Here is a 19,000-nt window from a genome sequence, read left to right on the forward strand (position 1 = left end):
GCCCTCTAAGAATAGTAAAATGCTTAGTTTCCATGGAATGTGTTTGACAGTAAGATTTTTAAAAGATCTAAGAGGCTGACCTTTCTCCTCCACAAACTAAGTAGACTTTTTAAAATGAGCACATCTGGTTTATGTTCCTAAACCTCTGGCCTTTAAAAGCTTTGTTCCCAATTCACACAAAATACCATTCAGGATTGCTTGACACAGTGACCCTTCCCTGTAGGTGGTTAGGTGAATAAAGTGATTAAGTAGATTCAGGAATTTAGCATATACGTAGCAAGTTAACATTTGCATCCTGAAGTGATTAGTAAACAGTACTGTTCATTGGGGTATTTTAAGCAATTTTACTTTTTGAAGTTCTAATTATAAAATATTACTGTTTTTCAAAAACCAGATTTATCTTTCTTGTAAACAATTATACTGGTGCTATTATCTGGTAATTTAGAATAAAGCACATAGTGTTATAAACTAAAGGTATTTTGTTTTATTTCAAAGCTCCAACGCTGCTACTAGGAAAAAAAAATACTGAAAGGGTGGTCAGGTTGGATCCATAAATCTAGATGGCCGTTCAACATTTAACCAATTCTTTGGTACTCAGTTGAGTTAAACATTAAATGGTGCATTGGCAAGGAAGATTTTATTTCTATGAGGCCCACTAATAAAATACTCTGAGTTATTTGTGTAGAATGTAATTCCTTATGACTTTGCCTTCCATTTGCCTCGAGGATATATCAGTTTAAAAGTGTTCAGCACACTACACCATGCATAACAGGTAATCTGCCTAATTAAATCCTATAAGGATGTTCTCGGTAAAATGCTGAAGAGCTCCCATAACCTCTGCTTCACCCTCCCCATGCACCAGAGCTTCTGAGATTGAGAAACCCCAGCCATTAACTGAAGTGTTTACACTTGAAGCTGAAAGTCTACTTTGCTAGAATGGCTCATTTCACATTTTACAAATCTGTTTTCTCATTTATAAGCAGAAAGTAATTTGTCAATTTTTTAATATTATAATTCTCAACTTGTTCTGAGAGAAAAGGATCTAATATACAACTGCAATTCATATTGCAAAAATCATACTGTGACTGGAACTGCTATATTCAGAGATCTAATAAGATTTACATCTATATTTTGAGTGCATTCATTTGGTATATTTCAATGAATTATTAATTATGACCAACAATAAAATATTATTTTGCTCAGATGCACAGCAATAGGAAAGATGCCCAAGAGAAATTTATCTGACAGCTCAAAACAAAATGGCCAAAATTCACTCATAGGTCACTCATCCAACGCAGCATGACTCATATTTGCCCATCAAAAGCACTCAGTGTGTGTTTTTCTCAGCTTGTCAATGTTTTGTCAAGAGAATAAAAGACAAACTTTAGCCTTCAGATAAAAAAACTTAAATTTAATGATTAAAAATAAAATATGATAGATGAATAATTTTTTGGAAAGCTCTTCAATTATACTAGAAATTGATAACAATGATTTTTACTCGATTAGCATCAATATGGCCAAAACCATCACCCCATATAACCAAACTACCTATTATATCTTTTATTGACCTATTTCTGTTGACACAAAAATACTACCTCTTTTCATATTCCCTTCTAATCATCCTTTCTATTCTACTCAGTCAAATCCTAAGAGAGAAACCTCATGCAAATTACTGACTCATGTTTTTTCTTTTCTTGTACACATTGGACTGAGTGCCAAATCAGTCCTACATATTTACTCAATCTACATCTTTCAAGTTTGCTCCTTCTTTTTTAATCCTTAGGCTGTTTCAGGCTGGGCTTTTGGCAGTATCTTTTTTCTCAACTATACAAACAGCACACGAATAAACCCTCCAGTCTGTTGCCTGGCAGGTGTTCTAGGGATATTTCAGAGATGGCCACTAGGGCACTGGCTAGTTCCTGGTAAGCTTCTTCAAACCACTTCAGCTGAGTTGCCAGCATCTAGCTACTAGTCACTAGTTTCTCAATCCCAGAAAGAAGTTAATCATAAATCCCAAGAGATAATGAACTCTGTGAAGGGCAGATGCTAGCTAAACATATATATACCTGATTTTAGATCCAAATAATTGGAGACAGATTAGCGTGTTTGCTAGGAACACTAACATTCTAGTACAAAAGAGCTGGGTTTAATTTCCTGCTATGCAAGGATCTCAGAGAAGTTGCTTAATTTTGTGTCTCAGTTTCTTCATCTGAAATAATGATACCATTAGGCTTTATATAGAAGACTGAGAAAATGTTTGTACAATGTTCTCAATGCTAACAAAAATCAACTCTCAAAAGTTATAATTAGATCAACTCTCAAAAGTCAGAAACCAACCTTTCATATCAATATAGTTATCTCATGTCATTACTTAGACTATATCTGCTATTATTCTGTATTTAAATTTTCACAAATCACTCGTGATCTTCAACCTGTACTTCAAAACAGGTATACTGGATTTTCCACTTCTCTCCAACTGCTACATTTAATTTTGCTTGTCTCTCCCTTTTCAATCACCTTTTATAAGAGCCTTTGAACAGAAGTCACAGACTGCTAATTAATTATGAGATTCTTTTAATCTTTAGATTTTTTCAAGAGAAGGTAAAAACCCAGAGTTTTGTGTGACAACTCATATAAAAATTGACAAATAATTCAAAAAAAAAATAAGATTAAGTTTGGTACTATTGGCCCACATTAGCTCATGGCAAAACTCAATTTATTCCCTTTATTAGCAGGTTACCCATCATAACTGAAATAACCACATCTCTGTTATCTATGTACCTCTTAGAGGCATTTAACTTCGTGTTGTTTGCTTCAGAACCTTGTCCTAAGGCTAAATTATGTGTCTAAAATGCCTGTATATTAGGTTTCTTTTCCTGTTTTTCTGCTTACTTTGAAAATATATATTGGCATAGCTTAGCATAGTCCCGTTTAGCCATGAAACATTCACAAATATCCTGTCTTAATTCCCTATTAAGGATTTTTGTTTTAACCTCAATATGTAATATATGCATATTCATGGATTCTAAAATTCAACATAAATCAACAGACTTGCTCTAATAGTGAATGATCTATGCAATATGAACTGCAATTCATATTGCAAAAATCACACTGTGACTGGGTCTGGGTCTGCTATATTCAGAGATCTAATAAAACCTACAAGCATATTTTGTATGCGTTCATTTGGTATATTTCAATGAATTATTAATTTTGACCAACAATGAAACATTATTTTGTTCAGAAGTACAATAGGAAAAACACAAAACGAAAGGTAATACAATTTATAGAAATATAAAACAACACAAGCCCTAATAATAATGGGGAGAAGGGCAAGTTTAAAATAAAATTTGAATACAAGGCTAAATATACTGAGATAAAATAGTAATGGGAACAAGAACACTGGAAGCACAGAGGAAAAAACTCATGAGAAAAACCTGGGAAGGCACCTGGAGACAGTGACATTTGAGCCAGGCCTTGAAAAGTGCTGTTAATTTGGAGAAGACAATACAGAAGGGGAATGGGAACAGCTGGTGATGTGGTTTGGCTGTGCCCTCACCCAAATCTCATCTTGAATTGTAGCTCCCATAATCCCCAAGTTTGGTGGGAGGGGCCCAATAGGAGGTAATTGAATCAAGGAGGCGTGTTTTTCCCTTGCTGTTATCCTGATAGTAAATAAGTCTCATGAGGTTTGATGGTTTTATAAAGGGCAGTTCCCCTGCACACGCTCTCTTGCCTGCTGCCATGTAACACATGCCTTTGTTTGCTTTCGCCTTCCACCATGATTTGAGGCCTCCCCGGCCATGTGGAACTGTGAGTCCATTAAACCTCTTTTTCTTTATAAATTACCCAGCCTCTGATATATCTTTATTAGCAGCATGAGAACAGACTAATACAGCTGGATACATGTGGAGAAAGGCACACATGCAAGATATACTTGAAAGTTAGGAGAATCAGATGTTGATGAGGAGGTAGGTGGAGGATAGTAGAAGATAACTGTGTTAAGAAGATGGCCAGTAGAGGTTGGGCACGGTGGCTCACTCCTGTAATCCCAGCACTTTGGGAGGCGGAGGCGGGTGGATCACGAGGTCAGGAGATCCTAGCTAACATGGTGAAACCCCGTCTCTACTAAAAAGTACAAAAATTTAGCGGGGCGTGGTGGTGGGCGCCTGTAGTCCCAGCTACTAGGGAGGGTGAGGCAGGAGAATGGCATGAACCCGGGAGGGGGAGCTTGCAGTGAGCCGAGATTGTGCCACTGCACTCCAGCCTGGGAGACACTGCGAGACTCCATCTCAAAAAAAAAAAGAAGATGGCCACTAGAAATACCATGTGCTTGACTGCTTGGCCAAAGTTAAAGAACTTCATTTTGAAGGCAATTAGGAAATCACCGCAGGTTTCTGAACAAAATAGCCAAGAGACTAGAGTTTTATTACAGAGTGGTACAGTAAAATTCCACAGGCATAAGGTAACAATGAACAGGATGAAGGTACTTGAACCCTTTCCAGTACAAATGTCAACTGATTTAGAAACAAATATATATCAGCCAGCATTGAAAAGATGACAAGATAGGCATTCTTCACCAGCTGTGAGAAATATAAAAAAGCAAAAATGTTGGAGTGTCAGGACCTAGCATAATAATTGAATGTTGTTTTCCCGTTATGTTACATAATTTGAAAAATTTGTAATGAGAATCCATTCTCCTCAGTGTTTGTTAATGAATATAAGTGTGCCAAGGTACAGTACCAGATTAAACATTAGCCTTTCTGTGCACTACAAAAATGGCCACGGCCGTTCAACAACCTTTCCAAATCTGATCATTTGTCTTCTATTTTTAATTGTGAATATCTGACTTTTAATTCATACTGTTTACAAAACTTTTTAAATGTTGCGATAATAATATGCATCTCTCTTTATAATGTTAAAACCATTTCTTTTTTCAAGATCACAGAAAATATTATTATTCATATAGTTTATCTCTTTGACATTAACATTTGCAGGATCAACATAACTAATAAATGTTCCATCAAAAATAAACAGACTTTATTACTTTCAAGGATACTATAAGAGGTGTTTCCCAACTTGCTGTGTACAATTAATACTAGCCAAAGGGTTTGAAGCTTTTCTTATTACAAGTAAAAAAGACCAAAGAGAAAACCAGGGAAGTGAGATATTCTAAAAATGGTTCATATGTGTAGCTCCGAATGTCTACCTTTGACATAGATGAGTTTTTAAAAAAATTATATCAGAACGTAAAATAACTTTTATTCTTGTTTTTTAATTACTTGAAAACTAATTACATGTTCTTGATATCTTCGTTTAATATCATCCTCATAATCCATATGCTAGTTCTGCTTTACATTTGAGCTCATTTTATAATAAATCCTCATGACTGGGATCTTAAAGACACACATCTTATATCAAAATTTAATGAAAGAATGTATTATGATTTTTCTACAGTTCAAAATTTTAAGATATTTGGTCCTGTTTATCCTTACTTTCCACCATTGACCAGTCATGGTTAACATAAACCTCATCCACAAGAAAATCTGTGGCATAGTTAAAGCTGTTAGAATTATGGGGAGAGTAGGCTCATCTAAATTAACTATAAATCAGAATATATCAGTCATTAATATCACCTATTCATTGTTCAGCTGCTCTGCATCTTTAAAAGGTGTGTTTTCTTTTGCCTTATGCTATGTAAGTACTTCATAAACATATATTTTCCTAGGCATAATTAAATGAAATATTTTCTATGTGGACAGATAGTCATCACTCTTTATCAAGACATGTGGACACCTCATGGTCATCTAAGTTGCTTTGGTTTCTAGTACTTGCCTCTTGCCTTGCTTCTTCATCTTGGCACATACGACATTTTTGTTCAGTTGTCTGTTTTTAGCTATAGGCACTACCTTTGGTTTATACGTCTGTAGCAAGAGACACAGTCATTCTGTAACATACATAACCTAATATTACAGTGTTTAATATTACAAACATTTGGACCCTGATCTCCACTAGAATATTCACTTCAGGAGAGAGAAAAAGTCATAACCTATCTTGCTTATTGCTGTGTCTTCAGCATTTTAGCTGGCTTTCATTGACACCACCCCAGTAGAAGCAATGGGTATATTCCCTCATTTCTTCCCTGTATGTGTGAAAGTCTAGGTTCCTCAGTCAGCCTCCAGTAATACTTCAAACCTTTATATAACACCACACTGGAGAGGGTACTGGGGTACCTCATTATAGCCTGAAGAGTATCAAAATCTCAGCTCACCACTCAGCCTTTGCTGTCATGGGTGATGAGGGAGCCATATTTTTTCTGTGGTATTTGACTGAAGTAGAGTGGTCTAAAAGTTATGTCATTCTGGGTTGCCCAGTTCCTAGTTATTTGGTTAGATAGAGAAAGAACATACTTTTGATGGTGATGGTGAGTTTTTGTTTGTTTGTTTATTAAGTGTGCATTTTTGTTTGTTTTTTCTTTTTGGTCTGCACGCGTTGGTGTTTCTGGGTTGCCAACTTCTGCTTTAAGCCTAGGATATAGGAAGGAAGAGGAAAACATCAAAATCACCACTCTGCTGTTGCCTTGGTCCCAAAGTCCACAGCCAATCTGCCTTCTTATCTTCACTCTGTAGATCTTTCTTATGTTTGTTTTGTATATATATAGTGTCTTGATTTTAAGTTATACTTAGATGAAGGAATAGGAAAAAAGTGTGTCTACTCCATCTTCTATATACTTGGGATCTAAACAACACACTTCTAAACAATCCATGGGTTAAAGAGGAAATCTCAAGGATAATTTAAAAATATACATTAAGACATGAATAAACCTACCTGAGTAAACTGACAGAGCAATGAATGAGAATTGTTGTCTCAAAGGCATCTGAGGCTGCCAAGAGCTGACTAATGGCTAAACTACATGTGGGACTTCAACTAAGAGATGTTGTTGCGAATAAGACTATTGAAAGCAGCCTCTGTCAGTCATCGCCAAGATGTGCCCACTGATAGAAGTTGGAGCCAACAGAAAACACCATGGAGAATCACAAATTGAAACATAATGGAAAAGAATATAATAATGTGTTTATTAAAGAAAGTTCTAATTGTCTACCATAACCACAATAAGGTAGCTATTATGGATTTTTTTTTGGATCGGGTATGCTTTTCACTGAAGAAAAAGAATATACGTTTGGCAGTGCTACAGTCTCAGTGTTAAAGATAACCCTTGGTAGTGTCTAAGGCCCAGTATTTATTCAGTGCACAAATTATACATATTAAAAGTTTAATATACAATTTCTACGTACTTTGCACATTGATCAATAATATATAAAATAAAATAGACATTATATACCTCCAAAAGTAATTTGATATTAAAATTTAATTTTTTGTTTTATGCATTTTACACTTTTTTTTTGTTTTAAAGTTGGTTCATAAATGCTAAGATCACTTTGCAATGATTGTTATATAATAAGATTTCTTTCTCAACTGATATGCCTTTAAGCTTTCTTTTCTATAGATTCACATACAGCAAAGGAATCCACTATGCTCCAGGTCCTAGAAATGTCCTGAACAGCTTCTGAGGAAAATGGTCTTGCCTAAAGTCATGAGGATTTGAATAACTTCTCTAGTCGGCTCTTTACATACTTTCTCTACCAAATCACCCTGTCTGTACTCATAGCTGTCTGCACTCATAATCAAGAATAGAGGTTGACTAACAAAAATAGGAAATTTGATGGTTCATGACTTCAAAACCAGCAGGAGATAAGGTTTAGTTGCTTGAGAATGTAATATTCTGGCTGATATACTAACAGAAAATTGTCAATATATTAAGCTGCTATTGGATTTCCAGAACCATTGCTGTGTCCTAATGACACTATTTACTATTAAACTTCTTCTATCTGAACAGGCCTAAACTCCAGGGCCTATAGCCAGGGAAGTGCTATGACTATTTGGATCACTGTAATTCCTGGAAATAAGAAAGAAAAGGCGATGCCTATTTTCCCAGTCTATAGTTTCTTTTATGCAACTAAGCAGATATGTAAGGCAAAACGGAATTATAATGACATGAATTATAAACATATTGACTTGTCCAAATCCAGCCATCGAAGCAAGCCATTTGTAGATATCTCCAGAGTTGTCAAATGTATATATTTGAATTTAGATATTTATGTAAAACTCAAACCCATGCCTTTATTTCTACCTTTTAACTACATCTAGCTTTTTTTTTAGTGCCTCTCTGTGTGCCTTCTCAGTACCATCTTTGTGTGGCCCACATTGCTCATTATTTCCATATCAAAATTAGGCCTATACATATTATATACGTGGCATCACAATGTAGGAGGTGAAGGAGTGTCCTGGGTCACCTTGTTTGACATGGCTTATATGGTACTTCCTTAATGCTAACTCTAAAGCTAATTGACTTTATTTTCAAATATATGCAAATCATAACATTCTTTTTGTAAAGAAGCACATTTTCACTTTCAATTATGTTATGAGAACAACTGAAATTAAAATGACCTATTTTTTTCTCTTGTTATCTTTGTGCTATTGGTTCTGTTTCAGTTTTACACCTGTTTTTCTTCAAAAAGTCATCTACTTATTTCTCTTATTCTATTTGGGTGTTGTATTAGCCTGTATTCATGCTGCTGATAAAGAAATACCTAAGACTGGGAAGAAAAAGAGGTTTAATTGGACTTACAGTTCCAGATGGCTGGGGAGCCCTTGGAATCATGGTGGAAGGTGAAAGGCACTTCTTACATGGTGGCAGCAAGGGAAAAGTGAGAAAGACGCAAAAGCAGAAACCTCTGATAAACCCATCAGATCTTGTGAGATTTACTCACTATCACGAGAATAGCTTGAGAAAGACAGGCCCCCATGATTCAATTACCCATCCCTAGGTTTCTCCCACAACACATGGGAATTCTGGGAGATACAATTCAAGTTGAGATTTGGGTGGGGACACAGCCAAACCATATTAGATGTTAACATACTAATATATGTTATTATTAATTTTCTGCTCTATCAGTGGGATTAAAGAATTCATACAATATAAGTAAAAGCAATGTCTATGTTATAGAAGGCAAATATGAGACCACCTACTTAGCTCTTCTTTCCAACAAGATATCCCATCACAAGCTCCTGCAATATGGAAATTCTGGTGATCTTTAAAATGGAGTATTAAAACTCCATTACTTAAGTTACCTAAGGAAAGCTTTTGTTTCTTGCACCCCAAAGCTCTTAACCAATGCACTTTTTAATTCCAGAAAGATACACTGTCCTTTCCTGCTAGAATTTTACTATTCTTTTATGAAACCTGTAGACTTGCTGGGAAAGATTCTAGTAGTAAAATTCTTCCTTATATCATTAATAATACCTACATTTTATACATATAAGATTAATGTTTGCCTTTAAAATTTCTAGTACTTAGCTGATACTAGAAATAATTCATGTTGTTTTTAACATTTTCAAAATAATCATCAAAACATTTCATAAAACCTATGTCTTGACTTCTCAAAATATTGATTCTATAAATATACCTGGATAATACTTTGGGGTATTAACTTATGTTTAATTCTTCTGCTTGTAATATTTTTTTCCCTTCACTCCACTAAGATAGTTGGTTAGCTCTGTGCTTTAGTGCCTCAAAAGAGGTATGTGGTGAATCTGAATGCAGTAGTAATCTATAAAATGTCCTGTAATTTGTCTTCTAATAATTTTAGTATATTACACAGATAGACATCTTTGGTGAAAAAGGAAGGAGAAAGGGTTCCCTCAGGCTCAAAAGACATTCTCTTAGCTGTCAAGAGGAGAGAGTTATATATGCTCTGGAGTGATAGAAGCTGAGGTCCTATTTTCTGACAATGTTCTGGTGAAGGCAGTAAGATCCCAGAAAGATACACTCCAAAAGACATCTCAGGCTGCAGTAACAGAAGCATCAATGATTCTGTCTCATATATTGTCATCATATCCTAAAGGACACTGTATGAAGTCAGCAAGTCTCCAAGACCTGATGAACAGGCACAAATAGGTGAATGGAAGATTTTCATGGCCAAGTTGGTAAACTGTTGACTGATGAACAGAGACTGCGACACATGATCCAATTGTTTTGATGCTGTGTAAGATCCAAGAACCTTGAACATGTTGTCAAGTGGAGGACTGGATAGAAGTTCAAACAATAATCAAGGTTAATTATATTCTTAGGGACACAGACTACACAGCAGAAGACAACTTACTTTAAAAAATCAAGAAAATGCATTTTCCACATATCTTAGTTTGTGAACTGAGATTTTTGTCTGCAAACTTTCATACATTAGTCACGTTCATACCATAAAACATGACTCTATTTGATATTATACTATTTTAAATTTTCAATTGTTTAATAATATTTTAGGAGGATAGTAGGAGGTGTTTAAAATAGTATTCACATTTTATCTTTTATCCAGGTTCACAGGGAGATCACCACTTTAAAGATGACAAATTTATATCTTATTAAATATAAGAGTATTTTTTTGTTACACAGTATGAGTTGCTGTAATACCTAGGATTTAGACCTAAATCCATTAATTAATTCTATAAAAATGAGATCTTAAGAAATTTACACTTAAAGTGCCTAAGAATTTCAAGGAGAATCTTAGATTCTTTTCTTGATTTCAAAGTGTCAACAGTTGATGGTCTCCTGTATTCCTTTCCTCTCATGAGACCAAATGCTTCAGAGGAGTGACCTTCTAATGTGGTAAATTGAGATCTAACTACTAATTACTAATTGTTATTGCAATTCTTGACCTGATCTCTAGAGCTGGAAAGCAAATCCCTGTCTCTGGAGTGTAACTAGATCTAATAGGCAGCCTCTGAGTTGACGCAGAGAGAGCATATTAGTAATTGAGTGACTTTCAAAGTGTTACCTTAATGAACACCATTGGATGTAATGTTTTGAAGCTCAAACTAGGCGAATGTACTTTCCTTTTCTCTGACAGTAGTTAAGTATAAAATTTCTCTATTCCTTTATTTAGAGTGAAGAAGCACATTAGTGAAAAAAGTATAAGAAAGTTCTCCATTGGTACATTTTTAATAGCTTCAAGCTGTTAACAGTTACATTGGCCCAAGGTATGGGGTGGCACATGTTATGGTTAACTGATTAGTACAGAGCCTCTTGACATACAGACATTTTTCTGTTACTGGTATCAGCCATGAAAATGTATTTCCAAGCAATTAAGCCTTAACTCCTGCTGGTTTGGAAGCCATGGACCTTCAAATTCCCATTCAAATTATTCAACACCTACCATGGGTAGAAAAAAAATACAACTTCATTAGTAAAAGCCACAAAGAAATCTATTGATAAGTTTTTAAAATTTCTTTAACATGAGAAAAATGCAAAAACGTTCAGATTGTAAATTAGCCACACAACTTTAAAATGACCTCACTTTCTTTTTTCACAACTCTAAGGATTTACTTTATGAGGTCTTAGGTTTAACAACATACTTCAAAAATAATGTGGATAGCAAAATAAATATGTGAAAGGTTACATGTAGGGGAGCAGGGAGAAAGGGCAAAGAAAGCAGGATCATAACTATGTGGTTTTCACTTGTTTCCAATTCTTATCTGAAGTAGATATCGACTTGGCAATTCTAAAATTAGAACAACTGGATACTGGACAAGTAGAGATAGTAATTGCCAAGTGATCCCCATTATGTTTATGAACAATTTCTTCTTCCCTCTCTCACTCTCACAAAAGTTTCATAAGCCCTGAGGAGACATTTTTATAGAAGGTCTATTTTCTTATCTCTAAATGGAATAGAGCAGGAGAGTAATATAAGACAGGAATGAAGAGTCATTCTCATCAGAAATAGTTTTGCATAATATTGGGGGATGTTTTGTATGTTTTATTCTAGAGGGTTGGATTATCATTTTCAGTACCTTATGAATCAACTTGTTCCAGTATCTCATAAGCAGAGTTGCCTCTACAAAGGTAGCATTATACTTTCAAAACATTTATGATAATGAGAGCTAGACTTCACACATGTTAGTTAGTGGAAACTGGAGTATGTAACTTTACCAAACTATTTAAAGTGGAAGGCTCTGTTATGGCTCTGTTACTGATTTCCCTTGTATTTTGTTCATACTATACTTCTTAAGAGTAGTTTACTATTTTTGTTCCAAATGTAAACTCAAAAAGTTTCCATTGTTAAAAGAAGTTAAATCTATCATTATAATGCAAAGCTCTACATAGATAGGTGACCTCCCCTCCCCTCCTCTTTTTTTTTTTTTTTTTCCTCTGCAGCATATTACTAGGCAATCTAGGGTCATTCTGTTAAACATTCTCTCATCTGGTTTTAACTTCGGATTTTTAATTGTTAGTTTTTTGTTCTAACAAGAATTAGATGTTATGTTTTGAGCTTTTCAGATGGAAGTTATTACGTATATGCTACCAAATTATCTTGAGAACTTTGTGGGATTTAATGGGTCAGTCTTTCTAGGGTAAGAAAGGAGAATGAGCCACGTAGAAGATCTGTGATGAAATGAACTACCACAATGGAATTATATCTGGAAAAGTAAATTTCTATTTCAAGTCTGTATTTTCAGCTCACTATCAGGAATTAGTACATCAGCATGAAGACAAACCTCATAGTGAGTTAATTGATTGTTATTAGGGTTCATCAGAGCAGATTTAGAAAGTGGCCAAGGTTTGTCATCTGTTGCCACTTTTCTTGTTGTTGCTTTTATTCCTGCTCTTTTAAATGTTTTATAAAAATATTTATTGAAACCTACCAGTGGTACTTTGTAGAATTTAATATACAAAAGAAAGGAGTATTCTTCTCCAGGACCTTAAAGTCTCCCCAGGGAGATTAAGAAGGTTTACTGAATTTTAAGTAACAGCTCACCAAATGGAAACTGTAAGTGCCAAATGAGTGGTAAGAACAGTGAAGACTTAAAAGAGCTAACTTACAGATCAGTTGTTGGAGTGACGGTTCACTGGGAAATGGGATTTGAGCTGTGTTTTGGATGGTGGATATAATTGCCCCCTGAGAATGATTAAGTGTAAGGATGTAGGGGGAGGTGGTAAGGAGCACATAAATTATTTGAGATACATTTTTTATTCTAGTAATAAATGAGTAGTTAGTTCACTGAAGCCTGATTATGGCAGGAACTGAACATCAGTTTATAGCATTTGACTTTTCTTATAAACAAAGGAGAGCATTTAATTATTTTGAGCCTGGTCAAATATTTTGCCTCACAAGATTAATCTTCCGGAGGACACATGTGAAGGCAAGACTATGATAGTAGGAAAGTCTATGAAAGTATTCTACATAAAAGGTAATAAGGCTCTGAACTAGAACAATGGCAGGGAGAATGGAAAAGATGAGATATTTGGAAGATGACTTATCTGAGAAGAGTCTACAATACTTAGTAATTGATTTTATAGAAGAGTTAGAGAAACTAGCCAACATGATTTTACATTTATGATTTTTTGCAACTGAGGGAAAACTAATACCTTTAGAGGTATAGAGGCAGGAATGGTGGCTCACACTTGTAATCCCAGCACTTTGGGAGGCTGAGGCAGGTGAATCGCTTGAGCTCATGAGCTCAAGACCAGCCGGGGCTACATGGTGAAACCCCATCTCTACAAAAAAAATACAAAAATTAGCCTAACACACGTGGTGTATGCCTGTAGTTCCAGCTACTGTGGAGACTGAGGTGGGAAAATGACGTGAGCTGAGGAGGTGGAGGTTGCAGTGAGCTGAGATGGTGCCGCTGCACTTCAGCCTGGGCAATAGAGTCAGACCTTGTCAAAAAAAAAAAAAAAAAAAAGAGAGAGAGAAAGAAAAGAAATAAAAGAAAAAACATTCATTATTAAATGTGCATTGGCTCCAGAATACCAACCCAGCACACTGTAGAAAGATATGAAACCATCAGTCGTTGGGTATGCTGTTAAAAACAGCATTTTTTAAAGCAAAATATCAAGGTAATGCTCCTATAAGTAGTAGGTGTACATCAAACCTATTGACAAACATTTCCATTTCATTATGGGAAGAACATTAGCCCTGTTCACTTCTGTCACCAGATGATAGCAAACAATGCTCCATTTCCCTCTCAAATTATGACAAATTCATTTGTACTCTCTGTCTCTCCATAGGTATTTCAAATTAGTTTGGAACTATTATTTTTAGTTGCCTGGAAGTATACATGCAGGAAAAGAAAGTTTTATGTTGATGAGACTTTTTTTTTTAACCTGTTTTACTATGTGTCTTTTAGAAAGCAATATGCCACCATCATTACTGCAACAATAAAAACAGTAGAGTACAAATAGGAACACTTTTATTCTATGAAGGTCATCATGAAGTTGCATTTGAAATCTCAGAGAGAAGTAATGTATGAGAAACATTTTAAAACTTCTTTCTATAGGTCATACCTATTTTGGAAAGTGATCACAATATTACAAAGTGTCATGTATAAATATCTTTGAAAAAATTGAATACAATAAGAAATGTTGCACAAGTTATTTTGTATACCTTACTCAGTTTTTATACATCCCTTGGAAGCACCTTATAGCCTTTATCATTCTTGAACCTCTTTGGAAAATTTTAAGCAAAAAATTGGGGTAAGTAGTGGAGGAGGTATAACCAAGATATACCTGACTCAAGTACCTAAAACTATCTCAGGTTACAGTTTGTGAAAATAAGTAATAGTCTAGTTTTTAAAGTAGCTTTAGTCATAAAACAAAATTATGTGATTGGTAAAGCAGCAATTTCTCTTTCAATTTAAAAATCCAAGACAAACATATATGTTATTTCAGTTGACATCTTTTCAAGGTTCTACTGTAACCTAGGTTTTATATTTGTCTAGGGAGAGAATAGTTTACTATGTACTAAGTAGTTCTCCAGAAAACTAAAATAAAATAAAAACTCTCTGTTACACTATATGACATGAAATGAATATATGCCCAATCACTCACTCATGGTTCTGGGAAGAAATAGAAAAAAAAAAATGAAGAAAACAGGACAAGAATTTCCAATATTCATTCCTATAATCATTCTATCTAAACATTCCATTAACAAGAGCCAACTTTGGTACTCAGAATTTGAGACAAAAAATACTTTGTTATAAATTGATTATTTCTTGCTCTTTACATTTACATTTACATATGGTACTGAGAAATTTCTGAGCTTCATGGAATTTCTCTGAAGAATTTTAGATATTACAGTAAAATTTCAAGTTGCTAAAATGTTTGATAATAAAGCAAGCTTGAATTAAAAACGTAACAGCCTAAACCATTTGAAAATTTCCATTTGGTTCATAATGCTTTATTTTCAAGGGTCATGTACACTCTTTTTCCATGAATATTTAAATTTCCTTTCTTTTCTAAAATGGCCTGAATAACCAAATTTCCCTAATAGGCTTTAGTGAGAAATAGCTAATAAAATCAGACAGTACGCTGCTATGCAACTGCTTAAGAGAAACATTTTTCTTATTAAAACATCTATATTGAATTCTCTTTAATGTTCAGGAATTCTTGCCTCATTCTGTCAAACTTCTCCACGCTATTCTCATTATTTCTCAGAGCAACCCTATGAGATTTTAAAGTGGCAACCATTACAATTTTATTTCAGTAATGGGAGAAACTGAGGAAAAGAGAGTATAAGAGCATCACACAGCATGCCGGTGGCAGGCCTGGGAACAAAACAAGTATCTTTAATTTTCGTGCCAAAAGCATACTCTAAAAAACTGAAGAAATTTCTTTGTCTTCAAAAAAACGGGAGTAGAGGGGAGACAAAAAAAAATCCTACAGTAGTAGAATATCACTATTGCTCGATGTTATTAGACCTAATTAATGTTTCTGAAAAATGTCTATGAGGTTTATTCTTTGCTAATAGTGCATTTATTATTTCACAACTTTGTTGCAAGTTCAAGTGCTTACATGTAGAACAACTACAGAGCGATAGATGATTAGAGAAAAGCACATATAGAATGAATACATTATCTTAAGCTACTTAATCTTTATGCCTCAATCTATACATTATCACTTTATATAATAATTGCATTATTTTCCTCAATCCCTCTCAAATACACACACACACACACACACACACACACACACCCCAATGACTTTGCTTAAAACATATGGTAGTTGTCAACAATGAAGAATTTTAAAATAAAAATTAAATCATTAATTTTGCTTATTGCTTATGGACAAGCAGGAAGATGTCTTTGCAAACTGATTAACATATAGTAATGAATAAGCTTAATATAATTTCTATTTAAGTGAAAAATAAAATGAAGTGTACAGTTGTGGGTTAATGCTATATGTGACAATATTTCCAAAGATTGATCTTTAGTAAAGATATATTAATAAAGCATTATTGGCTGCTCATTTAATAGAAGTTGCCTTGCCTTGCTGGGCATTAATAACATATGGATGATTAAAGAGTACCTTTCTTCAGAGAGTAATTGCCCATATTTCTCATATTTTCCAGAGCCGAAAGCCAAAAATCCTCATAATTGATAAGCATATGGACTGCAGTAGCATATTGCAGAAACTCTCCGGCAATAAACATACCCAATTCTTTTCAATTTCATTCTACTTCTTTATTTATGCAAAACTCAACATTGTTTCTTCAAAACATCCTGGTTTCATTTCCTCCTCCCTGAAAAGCAGTTACACTTTAATCAGCATCACTGAAACATTTGTACTCCCTCACTCTTGTTATTTCGTTATGAGACTCTATTTTTGGCATATCAAATAATTATATTACTTATGAGCTTACTATTTTAATTTTTATCAAACATTTTATTATTACCGATGAAAACTGAAATATGATAGAATACATTATTTTTAGTTGAATTTTTAATATTCTCCATCCAAATGGTAGCTGCATTTTGTGAGTAATGATATCATCAGATATGAATTCTTGTTGAGACTTCACATTCACTTTTAATTATTTTTGTTTACTTGTTTAACAATTAGAACTAATAACTAACAATTATTTTGTTTACTTGTTTAACAATTAGAACTAATTTGCACTTACATAATTCAGGTTATGAGAAAATTCCACATATAAATTAGAATTTAATTTGTATTTACATGAAGTTTTCTTTCTTACTTGATAGCAAAAACTTGTTTCCATAACCTTGTCTGTGATATTGTAGAGATTGTTCAAGCATCAGACAGGGGGTTATCCTCAATTACCTTCAGAGTCACTTTCAACTCTGATATTCTCTGATATCATGAGGCTATATATAGAATAATAATAGAGACACCTTTTATATATCCTCCTAGATAGTTTTATGAAACTAATATTACTCAAACTAGAACTCCTTGGAATACCCGGAATTTTATCAAGTATTATTCCCAAAAAGTTATGTTGAGATTTAACAACAACAACAAAAAAGCCATAATGTATCACATGCACAATCATTGTTAAACAGAGAGAATACCATAGGCACTGAACAATTCTGGGAAACCTCAGGCTGTGGACGTTTACACTGGTTTCTTTGATCAGTCACCCTTAATACATTAAACATCATTGCCCCAAACAAAATATCTAGCTTTCACTGATATCCAGGGTTTATTTCCTTGTTTGCTGCAGGCAAACAAGCTTCCACCAAAGGCACTAACTTAGCTTCTTTGACTAGTGATTTCCATCTTTTTTCTTAAGTTTTTATTTCCATTGTTTTGAAATGGTGTGTAAATAGCTGATCCAAATCTTTATTCCCCTGAACCCTTTTCATGCCACAGTGATTTTTTTTATTGTGGTTAAGAAAACACACAGCATGAGAACTACCCTCTTAGCAAATTTTTAAGTGTATAATAGAGTATTGTCAACTATAAGCATCATATTGTACTGTAGATCTCTAGAACTGTTTTTATTTTGCATGACTGAAACTTTACGCCCATTAAACTGCATCTCTTCAGTTTCACTTCCCCACTATTGGTTTCCCTTTTATGTCCTCTTCTTTACTTTTTTCTTCTACTGTCATTTCCCATTAGGACTTTCAGTACTTTTTGTATCTTCAGTCTTTCAATGCTTATACACCACTGCTGATTTGTTTAACATAATTAAGAAAACAGTGTTATCATGTATTGTAAGATCCTTAGATATTAATGTACAGGTGGTCACAGCATCTTCTCATGTAGTAGGTATTCCCTTTACCTTCCAAATCCAATCCCTGCTATTGCCACCGTTATTCTGTGAAGGATTTGTCAAGCCCTGTTTCTCCTGAATATTATTATGAAGTTCAAGGTTAATGTGTGGGAACAAAAACAAGAAGAGATGAAAGTCTATTAATTGCAACTGAAAAGGACAATTAGGAAACATAGATCTAGAAACAGTAAAGAAATGGGTCAGGAGTACCAAAAGGTAAAGTGGATTTAGTAAACAGTAGAGTTTTTGAGATTTTTAGATAGAGTCTTAAGACGGGAGTTAAAAATATTTTGTAAACAACTCATATTTAAATTTTTTCAAGAGAGAAGAAAATAAAAATTCAAATTGCTTTCATTTAGTTTTGGTTGATAGACTATTGTCTGATGGATTTGAATAGATATCTAAATTTGGGGAACAATTATTTGGGATTTAACAAATAAGATAATTACTGTGTATCATATATGTTTAAATGAAGCAAAAACTTACTTTCACAGTGACCACCAAACTGCTAGTAAGCAGAGAGCAAGTTGATTTTAAAAAACAGCCGTAATCTCATGCCTGTAATCCCAGCACTTTGGGAGGCCAAGGCAAGCAGATCACGAGGTCAGGAGTTCAAGATCAGCCTGATCAATATGGTGAAACCCCATTTCTACTAAAAATACAAAAATTAGCTGGGCGTGGTGGCAGGCGCCTGTAATCACAGCCACTCAGGAGGCTGAGGCAGAATAGCTTGAACCCGGGAGACAGAGGCTGCAGTGAATCGAGATGCCACCACTGCACTCCAGCCTGGCAACAGAGGAAGACTCCATCTCAAAAAACAAAACAAAACAAAAACAAAACAGCCATAATGTTTCTTGGAATATGACAGCATTATC

At 34.4% G+C, this 19,000-nt stretch overlaps 1 long non-coding RNA gene across 1 annotated transcript; it reads right to left on the reverse strand.

Moving 5' to 3' along the window:
* Positions 1 to 11,037: 11,037 nt before the first annotated feature.
* On the reverse strand, positions 11,038 to 16,535 carry LOC746489 (uncharacterized). Its single transcript, XR_008548046.2, has 3 exons — positions 16,415 to 16,535; positions 13,478 to 13,606; positions 11,038 to 11,263 (listed from the first exon to the last, which is right to left on the reverse strand). It is a non-coding gene; the product is annotated as an uncharacterized LOC746489 (long non-coding RNA).
* Between the last annotated feature and the right edge of the window lie 2,465 nt (positions 16,536 to 19,000).

The sequence above is a fragment of the Pan troglodytes genome, chromosome 1, assembly GCF_028858775.2.
Source record: "Pan troglodytes isolate AG18354 chromosome 1, NHGRI_mPanTro3-v2.0_pri, whole genome shotgun sequence".
Lineage (NCBI taxonomy): Eukaryota > Metazoa > Chordata > Mammalia > Primates > Hominidae > Pan > Pan troglodytes.